Source organism: Phoenix dactylifera, chromosome 2, assembly GCF_009389715.1.
Source record: "Phoenix dactylifera cultivar Barhee BC4 chromosome 2, palm_55x_up_171113_PBpolish2nd_filt_p, whole genome shotgun sequence".
NCBI classification, from domain to species: Eukaryota; Viridiplantae; Streptophyta; class Magnoliopsida; order Arecales; family Arecaceae; genus Phoenix; species Phoenix dactylifera.
Window position 1 is genome coordinate 12,497,651 of NC_052393.1, and position 15,176 is coordinate 12,512,826.

At 38.3% G+C, this 15,176-nt stretch overlaps 1 long non-coding RNA gene across 1 annotated transcript; it reads right to left on the reverse strand.

Annotated features, from left to right (window-relative positions):
- Positions 1-259: 259 nt before the first annotated feature.
- On the reverse strand, positions 260-4,144 carry LOC120108344. The gene is made up of 2 exons (XR_005509732.1): positions 719-4,144; positions 260-370 (listed from the first exon to the last, which is right to left on the reverse strand). It is a non-coding gene; the product is annotated as an uncharacterized LOC120108344 (long non-coding RNA).
- Between the last annotated feature and the right edge of the window lie 11,032 nt (positions 4,145-15,176).

The window sequence follows — 15,176 nt, forward strand, 5'->3', positions numbered from 1 at the left end:
TATCAGCCAAATTTTTTCAGCACATCAGCCAACGCATAATTATTTCAAGGCCTGCTTTTTCTCTCAGCCCGTTGCATTCTCTCCTACATTTCATAAGATTTTCTTTTTTTCTTCTTCTTTTTCTTCTTCTTTTTTTCTTCTGTCTTTATCAGCTGTTACAATTAACTCCCGACTATTTCAACCTCATTTAGTTTGCCGTGCCTCCAACCCCTACCCCACTCCCCACCTTGACGCCGAGCAGCTATCTATGATCCAATACGAAGACAATCAAAGAGCATAATGGCCATTTTCACTCTTGGCAGTCAATGCAAGTTAAGAAAATCTGACAGCAGTCAAGGGAAACGGTTTTATGTGGAATCTCCTTCAACACCTAGGACACCCAAAGCATGAATTTTAGTTCAGTCAATAATGAACTGGACTGCAAATACATGTACTGCAAACAAATGAAGTACCAATCCATGCATTGATATGCTATGTGGATGCCATCATTATTTTGGGCATACTTATTCTGTATTGATATGTGGAATTGGATATATACAATTATGTGTAGATGCATGTTCTTTTCTGCAGTCATGTGTTTACCGAAGAAATTTATCGGTACATTTTAAGAAATCTGAATTCGAAACATTCAAAAGCATCTGAGCGTCCACTAGAAGAGCTAGGCGAAAGTAGGAGCAGCATAATACATTGTCTTGGAGAATTGAGTGGAAGAGCTTACCTGAACTACAGCTGACGGCCTTTAGCCTTCGGCATGTGGGTCCTCCCACTAATTTGGCATGCTTCTCTCCTGTTCCATCGGTGGATGAGATGTTCCTCCTGCCATCCACCATTCAACCACTCTGAAAGAAGACCTGCAGGTCAGGCCTTAATACTATTTATCTACTATCTATCTATCTATCTATCTATATGAAGTACAGAGGCAGTCTCTTTTGGTCGAGCCACAAGAGGTACTGTCGGACATGAGCAGCAAGTATAGAAGATTATCTGTCCACACACACACACAAAAGCCTTTGCTCTTGAGGAATGTTTGAGAAGATTAGATGTTTAAAAAAGAAATCTTGTCTCTGATGTGATATAAGTTTTTTTAAACAATATCAAGTCCCTGCCACCGAACGCATCACGGTGCGCCAAGATCTTTGAGGTAGAATTTGCAATGTTCTTGAGTAGATATTTTGGTTTTCTTGTTCTTCTAGAAATTGTCGACTGGGACGATGAGTATCCAGTCTGTAACTGACACGAAGAATGGAATCATGTGGAGGAGGTATCCTCAAATAGATTAACACGCACTTTACCGGGAAAACAATACTAATGAGGAGAATACCAGATGAATGAGATACAGAACAAATGAAATGGAGAATTCAATGGTAACTTGGAAGATGAGCAAGAAAGACCCTGGTTGGTTTGTTTGCCACCTTCCATGCAAGACATCTTGCCCAAATGAGTATTTCATTTTAAAGCCCGCAGTACTCTGGGAGAGCACGGAGCATCATCTTTCTCAATGGAATACTCATTTGAGCAAGAAGCCTTCCCATGGGAAGGAACGTAAAGCTCCTCTGCTCCAGCTTCTGACACCCAAGCAAGGTTTGCTCCTCCTCGCCTTATAGAACGCCCTATCTTCCGGGAGTTTAGTCAACAACTCCAATTTGGTTTGATCGTTTGTTGGCAACCTCCATGCAGAGAAATGAAGCCCAGGAGGCTGTCGGTTGGCATGTGATGCCAATTACCGAGTGGACGTTTTTTGTTTGAAATCTTTCTTTGATGCACTACAAAGATTAGAACATCGAGTATCACGGATGCCTCATTTTTGTTAATTATATACACAATGAACTTCTAAATAGTGATTTTTATTTCTTTTCTTGTTTGATCACAGTTGTCGTTGTTTAATTCCTTCATATTAATTAGTTATTTGGTCGGCAGTGATTTGCACAAATAATACATTTTTTTTTATTTTCTATTATAATGACTCATACTTACAGTTACAAAGATAATTCTATTCCTTATTAGACTAAGTTCTGGTCTAATAGACAAAAAGATTGCCGTTAGTTGGCTATAAGAGAACACAGCAATTAATTAATATAACGAGGCCTCTATGTAGTATGTACACTACTGCTTCTTTAACGGCCTTATTTATGGGGACATTTTGATGACCTTATTGGCTTTCACCCGGTTGATCACCAGTGTTAAAATTTTTGTAGGACATTGTGCCAAATTTACCTTACCAAATTTCATCGGCCTCCTAGTCTATATAAAGGTTGCTCCAGTCCATAGATAGATATATAACTTTTTTCTCTCATTCTCCTCTTTTAACAACCAGCATGAAAATTAGATTTGCTAGAAAAATCAACGGAGGCAGCAGTACTAATCAAACGTACCAGATTGCAATGTTGCCGGCCTCTGGCCTGCATATAGATCGAGCTAGTGCTGTTGATATTCCGTGGTCTGTTCAAACCTTAACTTTAGTTTGCTTTCAGCATCATTACTTGCAGATTTTAGGAGGAAGGTTTTTTTTTCCCCCTCTGGCCCAACCACTGATTGGTTCACTTTAACCAGTTGTGACATGAATTCGTGCTGTACCATTGGCTAAGAGACGTACCCTAGGCCTACAGGTCGCGCATAAATTCTTAGTGAAGGTTTGAGTTTGGACTGAAACCATATGTGATAGTGTTCCTTAGGCGAACTACATCTAGTAATGTTTAGGACCAGACTATTTCATAGATGTTTGGTTCCTCCATATCCTCAAATGCAGGAAATTGGATTGAGTAGTAGTTTTCGTCCAGCGACGTAAAAATATTTGTTTTGAGAAGGAATTGAAATAAAGAAATAGTTGTCGAATAAAATCTTCAAGTCATTCTTTACTTTCTTTACCTTCTTTCGTGCCATTGGGAAATTCTCTGGTTCCTGTTTTTTTTTGTTTTCTTTTTTTTGAAAATAAAGATTTTCATTTTCGAAGTAGTTATTTCTAGCAAATTAGTCAAATGATGTGTATCCTTTGATTTTTGTCTTGCATTTGTTCCAATATCTCAAAATATTCTTCCCCTCATCCAAATCAATTGTCAAAATTTCGTTCTTCTTTATTCTCATATCTCCTAACCAAACTCCAAAATATGTTTCACCAAAAAAAAAAACTCCAAAATATCCAGCCCAAAGTAACGATTGTAATTTTAGTGAATTAAGAGTTATAGAGCCCATGATTCCATTAACAAGTCAAACATTAGCACACAAGAACTTCCATAAAAGTCAAAAACTTCCATGACAAAGTCAAAAAAAAAATTTACTACACAAAAGGTCAAAGTTAACAAAACAACCATATACTACCAAGAAAACATAGGTTACTGATGATATATCTTGCACCTTTTCATTCATGTATAACTGTATCTATACATTTATTTCTATCGTTTTATTTACATATCACCCGTCCCAACGCACTTCTAGCTTCCAGAAAATGGCATCATCCTTGTCCACCGACACGGATAAATAAAAATTAAAAATTAAACCTTTAAACTTACCCTCTAAGGACTAAGATATAAGCCTTCCCACCAACCATATCTCTCCATCAATGATCCATATCTACCCCTGGATTTAATCCTCTCTCCTCACCAATCTTTTACATTGTTGATAGCGAAACTTATGCATTTTTCAAAAGAACTCTATTCATGAAGAGAAGCAGCAGAAGCTTAACCTTAATGGGTCTGTATTTTAGGAGACGTCACAGAGGCTACGGGATATTTTTATAACTGATGTTGGTCGATATATTTACTCAGGAGCTCTATAAAACTGTTGCACTAACAAAAATAATAATAATAATAAAACTTTATCCTAATATTCTCCACCTCTCTCTATCCTTAAGCTCTTGCTCTTCTTCAGGGGCCTTGAAGTAGTTCTCTTCTTGTATAATATAGTCATGAACTTTTGCGGCCTTTACATGTTGTCATTTTAATGACATGCTACCTATTTTCTGCAAGAATCCTTCCACTTCATAAAAAAAATTTCGCAGTGAAAAAAAAGGATTGCATCTTTCCACTTATAGATTAGATTTCCGAGAAATATTCCATGATGGCCTTCTATATTTTATACTACTCCTATTTCCCTTGTCTTATTTTTCTTTCCTCATTCACATACCATGTTGCTTAATTGTTTCCTTGTTTTGTTCACTTGCTTGTTCTTTTTTTTTCTTCTCTTGAACACTAGATATTGATCGGATACTCAATTATGAGTAGCTTGGTGCTGCAATACTATAGTCATAAATAACATGGATGTCTCAACTAATATGCTAATATTAGCAAGATAAATTTTCATTATTTGGTTTACAATAATTAATTTTTAATTATATTTTTCTACGCTTGTGTGCCTGTACATTTTAACTAATATCATAAGGAAAATGATGCAGCCTACGGAGGCAGCGCTCTCAACCAAGCCCAACAAGTTTAATAGACAAATAACTTGTACTGGCATCAATCATGCCACTACAAAATATGTCACGTACTCAAATTTATGGAATTTCTATTTTTTTCAGAAGAAAATTGATAGAATTTTGTGTAAATAAGGTAGCACAAAACGCACGCGCTCCCTGTCTGTCTGTGCGTGAGTACTGTTGGATTAGTTCAATATATTAACCATAAGTCGGGAGTCTTATTCATTACGTCTTATTACCTATGCGCAGAAATCAGGAAGAGTTGTTAAACGTCATTAAGTTGCAAACTGTGTAAGAGTCAATGGGACATCTTGAGTTGTAAATTTTACATTGTAAAAGTTGAAGGATGATACGAAGGATTTGGAGCCTCTCCGGTCCTCACTTGGATTGGAGATGGTTTGTTTTTCAGTCATGGCGGTCCGTGATTGGTGGGAAGGCATGATTGGATGCTGTTTTTCACAGCCCATGAGGCAATATGACAGGGAGCTCCATCCAATAATGGCCATCATGTCAATCACGGATGATCGTTATTGAAAGATAGATCCCCTTCAATCATAAGAAGCTATCCAAAGATGACCATGGCTCTGTGCAAGTGGTGTGTCGAGAAGGGTGATGAAGGGAATCGGTGGGTGCTGAAGTATATAGTGATGTGGCACCATGCCCACCTCTAGCCAACTCATCTATGGGATTATCTAAGGCTCCATATAAATATATGTTAATCAATACATTTAGGGGTGAGGATGATAGTGTTATTTTGATGATTAACAAGCAATTATCTAGAGTATGCTATAAGTTAAATTGATACTTCATTTATAAGTTCATTACTCTCAGTATATTTGGTTAATTGAAAATAGATACATGACCTTGTTCATTTGAATGAATCTAACCTTGAGAATGCAGCAAAGTGTGGATTGAGTCGACCCAAAGGTTGATTGGGTCAACCCCGGCACATCAAGAAATCATTTGGCACACTCCTGCAAAAATGGCACAAATGAACAGTGAGTTGGGTCGACCCAAGGTAAGCATGAGTCGACCCAACCTTGAAGAACCTCAAAAACACAACTGAAGAATGCTCTCTGGATTTACTGAGAGGGTCGACCCAAACAGTGGTTGAGTCGACCCAAGCTTGAGTCGACCCAAACCCTGAGAGGGTCGACCCAAAGGCAAGACAGAAAGACAGACAGAAAATGGTTCTCTGGAATTACTGAGAGGGTCGACCCAAAAAGAAGTTGAGTCGACCCAAGTGGACTTTGAGTCGACCCAAAGAATGGTTGGGTCGACCCATGGGAAGGAAGGCTGAAATTGAAGTTTCTGTGGTTTCTGAAAGGGTCGACCCAAGGAATGTTTGAGTCGACCCAAGGCAAAGTTGGGTCGACCCAAAGACAGGTTGAGCCGACCCAAACACGGGCTGAACAGTAACGGCTAGTTCTGCAACTGTACTTTTTGTCCTTTCCAAGGTGAGTAACGGCTAGTTTTTCAAATCTAGCCATTGGGACTTGTCCTAAGAAGGTGGGAAGCTATTTAAAGGGGCACTATTCATCAGAGAGAACAACTTTTGAGTTGAATATCAAAGAGTACCCAAGAATACAAAAGTGCCCTAATCTTCTTCATCAAGAGCTTCATTCAAGAATCAAAGAAAGGGATTGAGCAGATTCAAAGAGGCATCAAGAGCTCCATCCCCTTTAAAGAGTGAAACATCCTTGACAAAGAAGAGCAAAGCGACTTCAAAGCGATAAATACTTTCTAACTCTTTCTTGTAGCTTATATTGTTTCATATGCTCATTTAGGAGTTTGAATCTTTCCTTTTGTTAATTAAACACTTTGTAAAGGTTCGTTGGTGAGCCCGCAAAACCAACAAAGGTTTTTGGTGAACCCGGAAAACCAAATTGTAAAGGTTCGTTGGTGAGCCCGCAAAACCAACAAAGGTTTTTGGTGAACCCGGAAAACCAAAGTGTAAAGGTTAGTTGGTGAGCCCGCAAAACCAACAAAGGTTTTTGGTGAACCCGGAAAACCAAAGTGTATAGGTTCGTTGGTGAGCCCGTAAAACCAACAAAGATTTTTGGATTGTGAGCCCGGAAAACAATCCAACTGTAATCCGCGAGATTATAGTGAATTCCCAAGGGGACGCTTGGAGAGTGGACGTAGGTGCTAAGGAGAGCACCGAACCACTATATATTGTTGTGTTTGTGTTGTGCTTGTGTTTTTATTTACTCTTGCATCATCTTCTACTCTTGCGTTAGTTTAACTCACTCAAATAGCTTAAGAAAGCATCCACCGCACTTAATTAAGAAAACGTTTAAAGCATCAAAATTTAGAAGAAACCAATTCACCCCCCCCTCTTGGCTTGTCACCTTGGGCAACAAGTGGTATCAGAGCGAGGTGCTCTAATAGTGCTCATTGATCTAACAATCAAGAGTTAAAGATCATGACAACCCAAGTGGGATGTGCAATGAGTGAGGGACAATCCACAAATAGACCACCTCTATTTAATGGCACAAACTACACATATTGGAAAGCTAGAATGAGGATATTCATTCAAGCTTCGGACTATGAACTGTGGCAAATCATCACTAGAGGACCTCACATACCCACACTTAACATAGATGGCACTATCATACCCAAACCAGAAATGGATTGGAATGAAAGTGATAGAAGATTAGCACAGTTAAATGCAAAAGCTGTAAATACACTTTACTGCTCTTTAGATGTAAATGAATTTAATAGAATATCCACTTGCACCACCGCCAAAGAAATTTGGGATAGACTTGAGGTCACACATGAAGGGACCAATCAAGTTAAGGAGTCCAAGATAAACATATTAGTACACAAGTATGAACTGTTTAAAATGGAATCTACTGAGTCCATAACTGATATGTTTACTCGTTTTACTGATATTATAAATGGGCTTAAAAGTTTAGGAAAGTCTTATTCTAACTCTGATTTGGTGCGTAAAATTCTCAGGTCTCTACCAAGAAATTGGGAGGCCAAGGTAACCGCTATTCAAGAGGCAAAGGACCTCAACACACTGCAGTTAGAGGAGCTCCTAGGATCTCTCATGACCCATGAGTTGACAATGAGGCAAAATTCAGAAGATGAGGTCAAGAGAAGAAAACCCATTGCCCTAAAGACTACCACCCCTAGACAACAAACTGAATCGGAAGATTCAGATGATGATGAAGATATTGATGAAGAAGGGATGGCAGTGCTTGGGAGAAAATTCAGAAGATTCATGAGAGGTAAGAATAAGTTCCATAAAAAGAAACCCTTTCTTAAAGGTAACTCAAGCAAAGAAAAGGTTAAGGATAAGGAAAAAGAAAAGGAGACTCCCATTTGCTATGAGTGTAACAAACCCGGGCATTATAAGATAGATTGCCCAGATTTGAAGAGGATGGCAAGAAAGTTGAAAAAGAAGAATTTTATGGCCGATTGGAGTGAAAGTGAGGAATCAAGTTCGGAGGAGGAAGATCATCAAGACACGGCCCAAATATGTCATATGGCCAATGACGATGAGGTAGATTCTAAACTTGACTGTGATTTTACTGTTGATGAATTGCATGATGCATTCTTAGAACTCATGGAAGAACATAAGAAAGTAATTAATAAAAATAAAGCTCTAAAAGAAGAAAATCAATCTCTCATTAAAGATAAGATAAAACTGTCTCATAACTATGAAACATTAAGTAGGAAACTTGAAAATGAAACCAAAAATCTAATTGCTGAAAATGTCAAGCTAAAAGAAGATGCTGAAAAATATAAATCTTTGGTAGATAGATTTACTCTTAGTTCTACCAAATTAAACTTGATTCTTGATAGCCAAAAAGCTGTATATGATAAGGCCGGTTTAGGGTATAGAACAAATAGGAAACAAAAACTCTTAAAGAATATTTTTGTAAAAGCTAAAAGGGAAAATATTACTTGTTATTGTTGTAATAAGATAGGACATAGAGCATATGAATGTAATTTTAGAAAGTCTAGTCAAAACAGATCAAGTAATAATCAAAAGATAAAATTCAAGAAAGTTTGGGTTCCAAAAGGAACATGGAGTACTAACCCTAAAGGACCCAACTTAGCTTGGGTACCTAAAGGTTCTTCTTGATCTTGATTGCAGGTGTGTCTTGCAGCTGATAAAATGGAAAAACGATGGTATCTAGATAGTGGCTGTTCAAGACACATGACCGGTGACGAAGATCAATTTGTCACCTTGGAACCAAAGAAAGGTGGAGTAGTGACCTATGGAGACAATGGTAAAAGGTATATTATTGGAAAGGGTAAAATTTTCATTGCTCCATCTATTTTTATAGAAAATATTTTATTAGTTAAGGGTTTGAAACATAACCTTCTTAGCATAAGTCAATTTTGTGATAAAGGATTTAAAGTTACATTTGAAGCATCTGTATGCATAATCACAAATCCTAAAGATAATAGCATTGTACTTGTAGGACAAAGGCAAAGAAATATTTACTTAGTAGATCTTCATGAGTTAGGCAAGAAAAATGGTTTATGCTTAATTACTAATGAAGAAAAGAAAATTGAAACTAGTTGGCTTTGGCATCGAAGATTAGGACATGCTAGTATGGAATTAATATCAAAACTAGTTAAGAAGGAATTAATAAAGGATGTGCCAAAATTGATTTTTGAAAAGGACAAAATATGTTGACCATGTTCATTGGGAAAACAAACTAAGTCATCTTTCAAATCGAAAAACGTAGTATCAACAACTAGACCATTTGAACTCATACACATGGATTTATTTGGACCTACTAGAACTACAAGTCTAGGAGGAAAGAAATATGGACTAGTTATTGTTGATGATTTTTCAAGGTATACATGGGTTTCATTTTTGGCACATAAGAATGAAGCATTTTCAGAATTTTTGAAACTATATAATAAAACCATAAATGAAAAGAAACTCACCTTAGTAGCCATTCAAAGTGATCATGGTACTGAATTTGAAAATCAACACTTCGAGGAATTTTGCACTAAAAATGGAATATCACATCAATTTTCAGCACCTAGAACGCCTCAACAAAATGGGGTTGTTGAAAGGAAAAATAGGACATTGGCAGAAATGGCACGCACAATGTTGTGCGAGTCAAATCTTCCAAAGTACTTTTGGGCTGAAGCTATAAACACCTCTTGCCATATTCTAAATCGAGTTTTAATACGACCTATAACTAAGAAAACTCCTTATAAACTTTGGAAGAATAAGAAACCAACTGCAAAATATTTTAAAGTGTTTGGATGTAGATGTTTTATCTTAAATAATGGCAAGGAGGACTTAAGTAAATTTGATGCCAAGTCAGATGAAGGTATCTTCTTAGGATACTCCACATCTAGCAAGGCATACAGAGTATTCAACAAAATAACCTTAGTAGTAGAAGAGTCAGTCAATATTATATTTGATGAGTCTGATAGTGAGTCTGCTAGGAAAGAAAATACTATTGATGATGATACAGGAATTATCGACTTTGAAAAGTTGAAAATTGATGACGTGCCAAATCAAGATAAGGGAGATGATTGCGTGCCACCACAACCCCAAGACGTGCCAAAAGAATGGAGGTATGCACATGGACATCCTAAAGATTTAATCATTGGTGATCCATCTCAAGGGGTAAGAACTCGATCATCTCTTAGAAATTTAAATGATTATCTTGCTTTTGTTTCACAATTAGAACCTAAAACTTATGAAGAGGCTGAAAAAGATACTAACTGGATAAATGCCATGCAAGAGGAATTAAATCAATTTAAAAGAAGTAATGTATGGACATTAACTGAAAGACCAAAGCATAATTCAGTAATTGGAACAAAATGGGTATTTAGAAATAAATTAGATGAAAATGGATTAGTTATAAGGAATAAGGCTAGACTTGTAGCTAAGGGATACAATCAAGAAGAAGGAATAGATTTTGATGAGACATTTGCTCCTGTAGCTAGATTAGAGGCTATTAGATTGCTTCTGGCATTTGCATGTTTCATGAATTTTAAATTATATCAAATGGATGTGAAGAGTGCATTCTTAAATGGTATTATCGAGGAGGAAGTATATGTAGAACAACCTCCAGGATTTGAAAATCATGAATTGCCAAATCATGTGTTTAAACTACATAAGGCATTATATGGATTAAAGCAAGCACCTAGGGCTTGGTATGATCGACTAAGTAAATTTCTGCTTGAAAATGATTTTTGTAGAGGAAATGTAGATAAAATTTTATTCATCAAAAGAAAGGACAAAAATCTATTAGTGGTGCAAATATATGTAGATGACATAATCTTTGGTGCCACTAATGATACTCTATGCAAAGAATTCGCTGATTTAATGCATGGAGAATTTGAGATGAGTTTGTTGGAAGAACTAAGCTTCTTTCTAGGATTACAAATCAAACAAACCAAAGAAGGCATTTTCATTCATCAAACTAAGTATACAAAGGAAATACTGAAGAAGTTTGGGAATGAAAATCATAAGGGAATTGGCACTCCAATGAATCCTACTAGTAAGCTAGACAAAGATGAAAAAGGAAAAAGTGTTGATATTAAGCTCTATAGAGGACTAATTGGATCCTTGCTCTATCTTACTGCTAGTAGACCCGACATTGTATTTAGTGTAGGGATATGTGCTAGATACCAATCGGATCCTAAGGAGTCACATTTAAGTGCTGTTAAGAGAATCCTTAGATACTTAAGAGGAACTACCACCATTGGATTATGGTACTCGAGAGACTCCTGTCTAGATTTGCTTGCATATTCAGATGCTGACTTTGCTGGATGCAAGTTAGATAGGAAGAGCACAAGTGGCACATGTCAATTCTTAGGAAATAACTTAGTATCATGGTTTAGTAAGAAGCAGAACTCAGTGGCATTGTCCACAGCTGAAGCTGAATACATAGCTGCTGGTAGTTGTTGTGCTCAAGTATTATGGCTCAAGCAACAACTAGAGGACTATGGAGTCAAACTAGATAATATTCCTATTAAGTGTGATAATACTAGTGCTATCAATCTCACTAAAAATCCAGTTCAGCACTCTAAAGCCAAACACATAGAAATAAGGTACCATTTTATTAGGGATCATGTGCAAAATGAAAATGTATGTATTGAACATATATGCACGGAAAAACAATTGGCCGACATATTTACCAAACCATTGAGTGAAGATAGATTCTGTATGCTCAGGAGGGAATTAGGCATATGTGATCCTTTTTATTAAAGAAATATAAAAGGGAGATAGTAGTCTCATGATACATTCCTCTAATTTCAAAAATCCCATGAAACATGAGTCAAATTTGTTATCTATAGATTTCTTACTCATGTATCATTGTTCCATAAAGAGTTTATAAGGATTGGAAGCAAGGAAAACTTTTTAGAAGCAAAAAGGAAGAGAAAAGAAAATTTCTGCACTTGGGTCGACCCAACCCAGAACATGGGTCGACCCAACGTTGAGTCGACCCAAGAAAAATCTTGAGTCGACCCAACGTCGGGACCCCACTGTTAAAAGGGGGCCCGAGAGCACATCTAGGGCACTGTTTGCCCTTTGTCTTCTTCCGAAAAGACTAGCCCCCACTCTCCAGTCTCCACTAAACTCCTCCAAATAGTAGATTTCCTAAGGATCTTGGAGAAATGGGACCCAAACGAGCCGTAGCCAAGAGATCCGGAAGAGTGACCCGGGTCCAACAAGAGGAAAGGCACCCTACCGAGCCTTCTCCCGTGTCTCCAAGACGTGAGGCACGTGCGGAGGTCCCTCCTCCTCCTTCCCCCTCAGTGATCCTTGCAAGATTTGCGGGGAGGCCGGTTACTACTGGGAGAAGGATCCATTCGGAGTTTTTCAATTAAGAAGGGTTTCGGATTTGGGAATGGATCCAAAGACAAGGTTGGGAGTATCTTTGCTCCCTAGATGTGGTCATCTACCCCGGGTTGGTACAAGAGTTCTATGCCTTCCTCAAGACTGGTATGGGAGGGCTTGTGTCGGAAGTTCGAGGGGTTCGGATCCGTGTATCCGAGGAGAGCTTGAGTGAATTACTACACCTACCCTGCATAGGAGCCACTCCGGAGAGGCCAGAAGACAAAATGAGAGCTCTGCAATTGATCATGGAAAACGAGAACTTCGATTTTTCTCAGAAGGTAATAGCTAGTTCTCTTTCCGCTGAGATGAGGTTATTGCTCAATATGATAAATAGGATTTTATTTTCGAAGACCGGGAGATTTGATCTCATCTCAGAGCGAGATCTAGCAGTTATGGAGTGCATGATTCGGGGGACTCCTCTAAATCTTCCGGCTATGATATTAAGGCAGATGAGGAAGGTGATGTGCAGCAACAGGGTATCACTACCTTATGGTATGATACTTACATTGATCTTCCGTCAGCATGGTTTACCTCTTGAGGAGGAGGCATCCAAGAGTCTGCATCACACGGACACGTACACTGCACGGACACTCATACGCATGGGATATGCGAAAGTGAACGGGCAGTGGATTCACACCGGTGCAGGCATTCAGGGTGAGGCACCAGAGGGAGAGGCACAAGAGGATGAGGATGAGGAGCCTATGGATCATCCTACTGTACCCTCAGAGGCTGGACCATCGTCATCCGCTCCTCCGACAGATACGGATGACTTCTGGAGCAGGATGACAGAGCTCATGATAGCTCAGGCGAGGACTATTACTGACGGGCTCACGAGCCGATTGGACGCCCGGTTGGATGTCATGTCTGCTGAGATCAGTGATCTGAGGCAGCAGATAGGAGCACTCCGGAGAGAGAGAGACACATGGACCGTCTGTGCCACAGGCTGCTGAGTCAGAAATATCGGCACAGAGTCATCCCGCTCGTCGTGCTCCACGCCAGACACAGTCTCACCAGGCTCGACCTCCCCTCGCCACGTATGCTAGGAGGATGAGGACTAGATCCCAGCCATTAGATTCCCCCCTAGGCTGATCTTAGCGTCTATGTTTAGAGCCTAGGCTAGATATCTAGTTCTCACATGTATCTTGCTTTTCTCCTATGTATCTTGTTTTTATCTTATGTATCTTTAAATCTTGATTAAGGAACATTGTATCTGTCTTTGTTTTTGACATGAATGTATGAAAATGTTCCTATTTTGATCAATGAAGTTTGAAGTTTATTATTTATTGCATCTTTTCCCATATATATATTTTTGATGATAACAAAAAGGGGGAGAAGAAAAGAAAGAGTATTTAAGAAAAGAAAGAGTATTAAGAAAAGAAAGAGTATTCAATTTAAGTAAAGAAAGAGTATTTTATTTAAGAAGTAAAGAAAGAGTATTAATTTTGGGAGAAGTAAAGAAATATAACAAAAAGGGGAGAAATAAAGATAAAAGTTATGTAAAGAAAAGAGAAATAAATGGGCAAACAAATTGAAAATCATATAAGAAAGCTTATACATCTAAGGAGGAGCAATTTGTAACAATGAAATTGACTAAATCAAAAATTTCCATCAAAGTTCAGAATTTGGCACATATAAATTCAGAATTTGGCACGCACCTCTCGCACCCCGATACATAACCTGAAACTCAGAGTTTATCTCCAATTTTTGAAGTTTCATTGCTAATGAATTATAAATGAAAGGGGGAGCAATTCAAAAAGTCAAATTGGCAACATTTGAATGATATAGGGGGAGATTTCACAAGTATATATGAAAAGCTGAAATTCAGCAATTTAATCCCTTTTATAAACTGATTTTAAAGACAAGTATCAATAGACTTATACTCTTTATTTTGTAATCATCAAAAAGGGGGAGATTGAGGATGATAGTGTTATTTTGATGATTAACAAGCAATTATCTAGAGTATGCTATAAGTTAAATTGATACTTCATTTATAAGTTCATTACTCTCAGTATATTTGGTTAATTGAAAATAGATACATGACCTTGTTCATTTGAATGAATCTAACCTTGAGAATGCAGCAAAGTGTGGATTGAGTCGACCCAAAGGTTGATTGGGTCAACCCCGGCACATCAAGAAATCATTTGGCACACTTCTGCAAAAATGGCACAAATGAACAGTGAGTTGGGTCGACCCAAGATAAGCATGAGTCGACCCAACCTTGAAGAACCTCAAAAACACAACTGAAGAATGCTCTCTGGATTTACTGAGAGGGTCGACCCAAACAGTGGTTGAGTCGACCCAAGCTCGAGTCGACCCAAACCCTGAGAGGGTCGACCCAAAGGCAAGACAGAAAGACAGACAGAAAATGGTTCTCTGGAATTACTGAGAGGGTCGACCCAAGAAGAAGTTGAGTCGACCCAAGTGGACTTTGAGTGGACCCAAAGAATGGTTGGGTCGACCCATGGGAAGGAAGGCTGAAATTGAAGTTTCTGTGGTTTCTGAGAGGGTCGACCCAAGGAATGTTTGAGTCGACCCAAGGCAAAGTTGGGTCGACCCAAGGACAGGTTGAGCCGACCCAAACACGGGCTGAACAGTAACGGCTAGTTCTGCAACTGTACTTTTTGTCCTTTCCAAGGTGAGTAACGGCTAGTTTTTCAAATCTAGCCATTGGGACTTGTCCTAAGAAGGTGGGAAGCTATTTAAAGGGGCACTATTCATCAGAGAGAACAACTTTTGAGTTGAATATCAAAGAGTACCCAAGAATACAAAAGTGCCCTAATCTTCTTCATCAAGAGCTTCATTCAAGAATCAAAGAAAGGGATTGAGCAGATTCAAAGAGGCATCAAGAGCTCCATCCCCTTTAAAGAGTGAAGCATCCTTGACAAAGAAGAGCAAAGCGACTTCAAAGCGATAAATACTTTCTAACTCTTC